This window comes from Triticum dicoccoides, chromosome 7B, assembly GCF_002162155.2.
Source record: "Triticum dicoccoides isolate Atlit2015 ecotype Zavitan chromosome 7B, WEW_v2.0, whole genome shotgun sequence".
Taxonomy (NCBI): Eukaryota; Viridiplantae; Streptophyta; class Magnoliopsida; order Poales; family Poaceae; genus Triticum; species Triticum dicoccoides.
The window spans coordinates 502,125,606-502,135,759 of NC_041393.1; the positions used below are offsets into that span (position 1 = coordinate 502,125,606).

Sequence of the window (10,154 nt, forward strand, 5' to 3'; positions counted from 1 at the left end):
CCCAATAGTGCCGGCAGAGCACTAGAGCATCTGAATATCCGCAGTTGTCATGTGATGTACGGATGTAGTTGTATGAGCCATGATATTTCGTTTCATGTATGATAGTAGTTGAACCTGTCATGATGTCTACCTTTCATGTACAAGTCTATGTATAATTATGTTGGAACTTTTTATTCGTTTTGTTTCTCGATGTTTTGTTTTCGCTTCTTTCGGGTTTGTCGCTGGCTTTTCTTCCCATTTTTGGATGTTGCTCATCGCGGTTGTTTTTTATTGGGAAAACAAACACTAGGATGACGCGGGGAGGCAGCAGCACACATGCTTGTGAGGATGTCCCTGTTCATCGCTCAGCAAGACAGACAGGACATTCCCCCAAGCCGTATCCGCAACCACCGCCTTCACTGCCACATCCACCCTCCACTGAACAAATTATGTGCATGTTTAAGGAAAGAAGGAACAATGCTCTGATTCAGCTGTTAAAAAGTGTGCAAGCTATGGCTGGACAGAATGGAACTCGGAATGGTCATCACTCAAAGCTGTCAGATTTTCAAAGGACCAAACCTCCTAGTTTCAGTCAAGTGGTCGATCCTTTGGAATTCGATGATTGGTTGCAAACTATTGAGAAAAAGCTTGAGATTGCTCGTACTGAAGAAGTTGACAAGGTTTCGTTCGCTACACACTATCTTGAGGGAGCTACTGCTATATGGTGGGATAATGCTAAAGCTATGTGGCCTGCGGACAAAGAAATCACTTGGACCAATTTCAAGGACCATATCTGCAAGTACCATATTCCTGCCGGTATTATGAAGTTCAAGCAACGTGAATTCCTCACTCTCACCCAAGGAAGTCCGTTAGTAAGTGAATATTTGCACAAGATCAACTATTTGGCTTGTTATTCTCTCTATGATGTGGCCATGGAAGAAAGGAAGATCGACAGGTTTATTGGAGGATTAAACCAACACCTCAGGTGCACTCTTAGTGTGCTCGACTTTCCGGACTTCCAGACTTTAGTGAACAAAGCCCTCATTGTAGAGAGGGAGCACAAGCCTATGCACGACAACCGCTCCGCGAATAATGACCACAAGCGTAAATTTGAGCCTAAGAAGGACGGACAACCGGTGCAGAAGGCTCGTACCTGGCAGCAGACTCAAGTTGAGTATAAACCAAATTGGCAGTAGAATGTGAACAAGACCACTACTCAAGTCAAGAATGGCGTGACTATTTTGGTGCATGAAGAGTGTCAGCACAACAATTCATGTTTCAATTGTGGACAAACTGGACATTATGCCAGACAGTGCCCCAAGAACGGCAAGTCAACTACCCCATTCCGGCCGCAAGTCAACCACATGGGGCCATACCCTGTATAGAGGACCATCCAAGGGAAAGTTCATCACCTCTCCATAGACGAAGCCCAAGAAGACCCACAAGTCATCATTGGTATGTTTCCTAATAATAGCATACCTGCAATAATTTTAGTTGACTCTAGGGCTTCCCACTCTATTGTTTCGTGGAGTTTCGCTGCCCAAAATAAATTTCCTTGCTCAATTTTGGGAAAAATGATGATGCTACAATCCCCGGGATCCATGCTCAGAAGACATCTGGTCTTCCGTAATTTGGAAATTGATATCAAGGAAGTCCGTTTTCTAACTTCTTGGATAGTCATTGAGTCTACCAAGTTGGATGTTATTTTGGGAATGAACTGGTTGACACAATGTCAAGTATATATCAACTGTGCAACCCAAGAAGTCACCTTGACATGCCAGGAAGGGCGATCCACAAAATTCTATGCCCGTAAAAGCATCCCCAAGAGAGAATTGGTCTTCACCGTTGTAGCTGAAGAATTGGAATTAATTCCCATGGTCAATGAGTTCCCTGATGTATTTCCTAAGGAATTACCAGGAATGCCGCCAGACCGAGAGCTTGAGTTTGCAATTGACCTTGTGCCCAGGACCGCACCGTTATACAAGAAGTATTATCGAATGCCTTCATCAGAACTAGTGGAGTTAAAGAAACGGCTTGATGAGATGCTTCAGAAAGGATATATCCGTCCGAGCTCTTCACCATGGGGATCACCCGTGATATTTGTGGACAAGAAAGACGGAAGTCACAGAATGTGTGTGGACTACTGACGGTTGAACGATGTCACTATCAAGAACAAATATCCACTGCCAAGGATTGATGATTTGTTCGATCAACTCAGTGGTGCAAAAGTATTTTCCATGATTGATTCAAGGACCGGATACCATAAGCTCAAGATCAAGAAGGAAGATATTCCTAAGACCGCATTCACTACCCGATACGGTCTTTACGAATATACGGTGATGTCTTTCGGTCTCAAAAATGCCCCTGCCTTTTTCATGCATATGATGAATAAGGTATTCATGGATTTCTTGGATAAGTTTGTGGTGGTCTTCATCGATGACATCCTCATATACTCAAGAAGTGAAGACGAGCACAAGGAACATCTTAGAGCAGTCTTGCAGAGACTCTGTGACCATCAGCTATATGCAACATTCAGCAAGTGTGAGTTTTGGCTCAAGCAAGTCAGATTCTTGGGACATGTTCTGTCAACGGAAGTCATAGCCGTGGATCCCAGCAATGTGAAAGACATGCTTGATTGGGTGGTACCCATGACCGTATCCGAAATCTGGAGTTTTCTTGGATTAGCCGGATACTACCGCTGTTTTATCGAAGGTTTCTCCAAGATTGCCAAGCCAATGACAGAGCTCCTCAAGAAAGATAAGAATTTTGAATGGACCGAGGACTGTGAGAAGAGCTTTAACGAGCTAAAGACCAGATTAACATCAGCACCAGTATTGACTCTCCCAGACATCTACCGCAGCTTTGATGTGTACTGTGACGCATCTAGGAAAGGTATTGGATGCATACTCATGCAAGATGGCAAGGTTGTAGCCTATGCATCTCACCAGCTACGACCCTGAAGGGAATTATCCTACACATGATTTGGAGTTGGCTGCAGTTGTTCACGCTCTAAAAATTTAGAGACATTACCTCATTGGAAAAAGGTGCCTGATATTTACCGACCACAAGAGCCTCAAATGTATATTCACTCAGCCAGACTTAAACCTTCGACAGTGAAGATGGCTCGAGTTGGTCAAGGACTATGACTTGGGAATAAATTACCATCCGAGTAAGGCCAACGTGGTTGCTGATGCCCTCAGTCACAAGCCTACCAGTTTAAATGCCATGATGGAGTCCTTGCCTCCCAAACTCCAACAAGAGATTGCTCAGCTTAACTTGGTGATTGTGAATGCCGGCCTTGCAAATATATTGGAAATAACTCCTACCCTCAAGGATGAGATTCGCATGGCCCAAGCAGACGACTCAACTCTACAACACCATATCAAACGTCTGCAAGAAGGCAAGACCCAAGATTTCTCTAAGGATCCGCAAGGTACGCTAAGGTTTCAAGGACGGATTTGTGTACCTGAGCAAGCAGACTCTGAGAAAGAAGATTTTCAGAAGCACACAAATCCTTGTTTTCAATTCACCCCGGAGGTACCAAAATGTACGAAGACCTTCGGCAGATATTTTGGTGGGATGGAATGAAAAAGGACATCACATACTTTGTTGCTTGTTGTGATATATGCAACAAAGTGAAGGTGGGACACCAGAAACCCGTCGGACTTCTCCAACCCCTACCCATCCCGCAGTGGAAGTGGGGTGACGTCTGCATGGACTTTGTCACCGGTCTACCCAGGACTCACCGAGGCAACGATGCAGTATGGGTCGTGGTGGACACGCTGACTAAGGTAGCTCATTTTATTCTTGTACACACCACATATCGAGCCTATCAACTCGCATAGCTATATGTGTCCAGGATAGTCAGTTTTTATGGAGTACCAAGAATGATCACTTCAGACCGAGGTTCACTATTTACATCCACATTCTGGTCACGCCTCCATCAAGCCTTGGGGACCGCCCTAAAGTACAGCACAACCTATCACCGGCAGACAGATAGCCAGACTGAGCGAGTAAATCAGATACTTGAAGACATGCTCCAAGCATGTGCTTTAGCCCATGGACCCAAGTGGGAAGATTGTCTGCCATATTCAGAGTTCTCATACAACAAGAGTTTCTAGACGAGCCTGAAGATGTCCCCATATGAAGCTTTGTACGACCGTAAGTGCCGCACTTTGTTAAACTGGTCTCAAACCAGAGATAGCCGCATTTTTGGAACTGATTTAATAATGGAGGCTGAAAAGAAAGTTTAGGAGACCCGAGATAGACTTCAGTTGGCAAAGTCTCGACAGAAGAGTTACTATGATGCAAAACACCATCAAATCAGTTTTGAACCCGGAGAACATGTATATCTCCGAGTCATACCAATTAAGGGAATCAAGAGATTTCAGACCGAGGAAAATTGGCACCCAGATATATTGGTCCTTTCCCAGTTATGACCAGAGTTGGCACAGTTGCTTATCAGTTGGAACTGCCACCGGAATTTTCAGAAGTACACAATGTGTTCCATGTCTCACAGCTGAGAAGATGTATTTCGCCACCCGAGAAAAAGGACTGCTATGGCAAAAATAGAAGTTGCCAAGGATTTAACCTATGAGGAGAGACCGTTCAGAATATTGGAAGAGACAGAAAGAGTCATCCACGGTAAAGTGATCATGTTTTATAAGGTTCAGTGGGAGCATCACACCGAGGAAGAAGCAACCTGGGAAAGAGAGGAATTTTTAAGGATAGCCTACCCAGAATTGTTTTCCCAAGCAACCGAATCTCGAGGACGAGATTCATCCTAAGTGGGGGAGGTTTGTGACAGCCTGTTTTTGCCTTCTCTCTTTTTCCGGACTTCATTTGCTTCTGCTTTGAATTTGGGATTTTTGAATCAATTCAAATGGACTTAAACACTTGGGCATGTATTTCATTTTCACCCAAGTGACCCATCCATCTCTAACTCATCATTCTTTCTCTGAAAAATCCCAAAATGACCCAAGGAATATTTTTCATAAAAGAAAATTATTCATTTTCTTCTCTGAAATTCAATTCAGAAACTTGTGCTCCAAAGCAACCCTCATTTTTGTTGCTCCTAAAATCCTGAGAAAATTCCCAAATATTCTTTGAACCATAGGGCACCTCCCTGAGCAAAAATATTGCATCACTTTTTGGAATATTTTTGCTACAGAAAATCATTTCTGTTCTCAACAAAAAAGGCACTTTACACAACAAGTATATTTTTCATTGATCCAATGAGGCTGATTTTTCTTGAGCTTCATTACCCTCCTAAGTAACCTCTAAACCCCAAAGCTCAGCCCTAAACTCTTCCTGGATCTCTCCCAGTAAACCTCACAAGTTATTGTCCAGAAACTTACCAGGAAGAAACCCACGCACACAGAGCACCTGTGATCAACTCAATGATTTGGAACATCTCAAACCACCAAGGACTACATGCCATACATGAAATTAATGCAAGGCGCAGCGTGATGCCAGAGTTGACATAGTGACCGCGTTCGTCCAAGCATGTTGGCATGCCGACGACGCGCTCTGTGTCATGCCCGATCCTCTATTGAGCTCGTGCTCGCTTCCCAGCCCGCCGCACCTTTCCAAACTTCACAAAAATCGTTGTCCCGATGCCATTAACTCTCCCTGGCACTCGCTAACGCCAGAGCTCGCCGCAGCAGGCACGGGCACGACGCGGCCAAGTGTACAGTGTGCCCGTGCCACTGTGCTTGTCGCCGCCCGTGCTCATGTGCTCGTCTCCATCCTCCCATAGTGGCCGCGCGAGCTGTGTCTCCTTCTCCCCCTGTCACTGACGTTATTCGTCGTCGGGCGCCGCTTCCAGAGAACTCTAGTGGAGGCTGATCCCCCCTCCTCACACGCCTATAAATACGACCCTCCCTAGCCTCTTCAAGCATCACCACACACTCACCCAGCCTCCACAAGCCCATAGCTAAAACGCAACCCGGTCGGGCAGGCCTCTAGCTGTCGCACCGGCCCGAGCTCACCAGCGATCCCTGCAGCTCCTCCTCCTCACTCTGGTGCCTCTCGATCTCCATCCACTCCTCAGAAAACCCTCTAGTGGTTCACTGGTGTTGTCTGACCCCGTTGGAGCCCCTGGTGCAGCTCCACGTCGTCGTCGTCTTCAACTCCGGCGAGCTCCGCTTTCTGCAGCCGCTAGAGAAGCTCGTTCCAACCCCGTCCGGCCACCTCTAGCCAAACCACGGGTACAGGAAGGTGTGCCTCAACCCCCTCTCTCTTTCTATCCCTCTGGATCTGGCCGCCGAGCACTCCTCGCCGGAGAATGCGCCAGCGAAGCACCGTCGTCTCTGTTTCTCTCTCCCTCTCTCCCCTGACATGACGCGTGGGCCCCGCTATCATCCTCATGGCTCACACCCGAAGCGGTATGAGTGGTGGCGTATTCCTGGAATACGCCATCGACGTGACCCCCCTGGTTTTTCTTTTTAATCTAATTTAATCAAATTTTGACCAGAAACTTTGACCAGTTGTAACTTTTAAACCATAAGTCCAAATGAGTTGATTCTTTTTGCATTGTGTTCTTATTGAAAAGATCTAGAAGCACATCAAAAATGAGAATTTTCTCTGCTGTCTAGATTTTTGGTGATTTTCAGAAGTGTTCTTGATATTTTCTTTTTGTGTTTTTAATTGTTTTCAGAAGGAGAAGCTTGTCTTGAGGAGAACCAGGAGGAGTATGAACCTCCTCTGAACTAAGGCAAGCCACACCACCATTTTCATGGTGTAATTGCAATATTCATGATTTTTCCAACTTGAAAATGAGTTATTTCAGGCATATAATCATTTAACGAATAATTCTTATGTTAGTTATTTCGTCATGAGTAAAATGCTTAGCCTACAGAAGTGAGTACCTAGACTAGTGTGAGCTAGCATGAGTAGCTTGACTATGTGATTCTTGCTATGGTTATGAAATTACTAGTATTGGTATTATTTTCTTATGTGATGGCTTGGTTTCATATGATAATGCTATAACTAAAAATGATGAGTGGAAATAATCGGTGAAAAAGAATCAGTAAAGTTTAGTGATGACTTGTGCAAGTAGAACTTTTGATGATGTTGATCTGTTTATTCTAAATGATATGTGATGCATGTCGAATGGTTGCATGATCATGGCATATGGTGACCCGAGTATTTTCATTCTAGTTAAACCTGATGTTAATTGAACTTGAACATAAATTTGATTGGGTCATGGTGCCACTTAATCGAGTTTTTCCCAGTGCAACCACATTTGCCTTTATGGGAAGGCCTTTATTCGGTCCGTTGTCATGCCTCTGGTCGGTGCCTCCAACGAGGGAAGGTTATGGGCCTGCAGTACCCTGGACCGGTAAGCAGACATAACCTTGTGTGCCTGTTTGTTGTTATGGTACCTTGTCCCCATTTGGGACCGTTTAAGTTTTGCCACGACGGCGGCCGTTGATGCCTTTGGTAGGCACGGGGCCACCCATGACTTAGACCAGTGGGGAGTTAGTCGGAGTGGCCGGGAGAGTGTCATGGCAATGGGAGAGTTCTATCGGAATGTCGTTGGTCCACCCGAATGGGAGTGTGAGGCCATGGGTTCCGTGATGTGGGTCCAGTGTACTACCTCTGAAGAGTGTATTTAAATCTATCGATAGCCGCGTCCTTGGTTACGGACACAACTCGTGAGTAAGTCACACCATGGATCAACATTAATAAGTAATCTTGCACACTAAGTTATATGTTTGGAAGTAGTTAAATGATGAGGTCAGTGGGACTGTTGTTGTGGAAACCAAGTGTTGGTTTTGTTTGTGATCCGTGAATGATCACCGTTTGGGTACGAGGTAACCCGTTGGTAAGAGTGTCCGAAGGACTTGGTGCACAAGTTTGTTTGCACTACATTAGTAATATGTTTTTATCTGCATTCAACTTGATTAATGTCATGATATTGTTTGCCATTATGTTTATGCTTGTTGTGAGCTTGCAAGTACATTCAATGTACTGACCTGGCATGTTTTGCTAGCTTTCAGGAAAGTCTAACCGGATTGGAGTGCTGCCATGTCTAGATCGTGTCCACATCGGTGTCCCTGTGCTATGGAGTCCTACTTCGTCGTTGTTCCGCTGCCGCGTAGTTTTTGTGATCGAGGCCCCTTTATGTTCACTAAATAATGCACATATTGTTCAACCGCACCGTGTATGCCGCTTGGCCTCGCTACTTGATGTAATATCGCCCTATGTTTCCGCTAGTATCAATAAAGCGATTGTTTTCTGTACCAAGATGTTGTGTGTTGCCAGAAGACTTGATCTCTGGGATGGCAATGCAAGGTAAACCGGTTGCTATGAGCCGGGGTGCAACATCAAATTATCAAAGTAGTGAACACAAATCAAACCAACATGATGGAAGTGACTAGATGAAATTCCCATCTACCCTCAAGAACACTTTGCTTACCATAAGAGACCATTTGGCATGTCCTTTACCTCAAAAGGATTGGGCTACCTTGCTGCACTTTTGTTACCATGACCGTTACTTGCTTGTTACAAATTATCTTGCTATCAAACTACTCGTTACTTTTAATTTCAGTGCTTGCGGACATTACCTTACTGAAAACCGCTTGTCATTTCCTTCTGCTCCTCGTTGGATTCGACAATCTTACTTATCGAAAGAACTATGATTGATCCCATATACTGGTGGGTCATCATCGTCTCACCAACTATTGCTTCTACAACTATTGCTAATGCATAGCGATAAAGTAAAGCAATTACATGGCGCTTGCATTTCATACAATAAAGAGACAGCCCAAAGGCTCCTGCCGGTTGTCGATATTACAAAACATGATCATCTCATACAACAACGTACATCATATCATGTCTTGACAATATCACATCACAACATGCCCTGTAAAAACAAGTTAGACGTCCTCTACTTTGTTGTTGCAAGTTTTACATGGCTGCTACAGGCTTCTAGCAAGAACTGTTCTTACCTACGGCAAAAACCACAATAGTGATCTATCAAGTTTGTTGTTTTAACCTCTTTCAAGGACAGACCATAGTCAAACTCGATTCAACTAAAGTAGGAGAAATAGACACCCGCCAGCTACCTTTATGCAAAACAAGTTGCATGTCTATCGATGGAACCGGTCTCATGTACGTGGACATGTAAGGTTGGTCCGGGCCGCTTCATCCCACAATACCGCCGAATCAAAATAAGACGTTGGTGGTAAGTAGTATGACTATCACTGCCCACAACTATTTGTGTTCTACTCGTGTGTATCATCTACGCATAGACCTGGCTCGGATGCCACTATTGGGAAATGTTCCATGGAAAACAAAAAAAAGTCTATGCACACACAAGATCTATCCATGGAGATGCATAGCGACGAGAGGGGAGAGTGTGTCTACGTACCCTCATAGACCGTAAACGTAAGCGTTTAGTAACGCGGTTGATGTAGTCGAACTTCTTCGCGATCCAACCAATCGAGTACCGAATGTACGACACCTCCGTGTTCAACACACGTTCAGCTCGGTGACGTCCTTGCCTTCTTGATCCAGCAAGGCGACGAGGTAGTGGATGAGTTTCAGCAGCACGATGGTGTGGTGATGGTGATGGTGAAGCTATCTTCACAGGGCTTCGCCTAAGCACTACCAAAATATGACTGAGGGACAAAATTGTGGAGAGGGGCGCCGCACATGACAAAGATATTGTCGTCATTATGTGTGGCGCCCCCTCCCACATATATTGTGACGCCTGGGTAATTAAGCTACAGTAATCCCCGCTAATGATGCCACGTCACCTCGGTTACTATGGATAAACTCGCGTTAGTTCGGAACCTAGTTCGAATTTCAAATTCAAAATCAAGCAAACAATAAAAGTTTTCAAATATTAAAATTTAAATGTTCGGAGTGAACCAAATAATGCATAGGTAATTATGGTGTAGATGACACAAATTTATAAATTGCTTAAATGCCCAAATTAAATAAAACAGAACATAAAAAAGGAAAAGAAAGGGAAAAAGAAGAAACCCCCCTTCCCCCTGGGCCGAAAGGCCCAGGTAGCCACCGCCCCTGCCACCTGGCCCACCCAGCCGAACCGGCCCGCCTCCCCCTGCCGCCTCCTTTCCCTGTTCCCCTGACCCGGGTCGGAACAGGGGTGCGTCCCCGCCGCACCCTATCGCCGGCGACGACGGGGGATAAGATCGCCAGCA

The 10,154-nt window shown here is 45.0% G+C and overlaps 1 pseudogene; it reads left to right on the forward strand.

Annotated features, from left to right (window-relative positions):
• Positions 1-491: 491 nt before the first annotated feature.
• The window catches only part of LOC119339040, a 51,371-nt pseudogene continuing 41,708 nt past the window's right edge, over positions 492-10,154 (forward strand).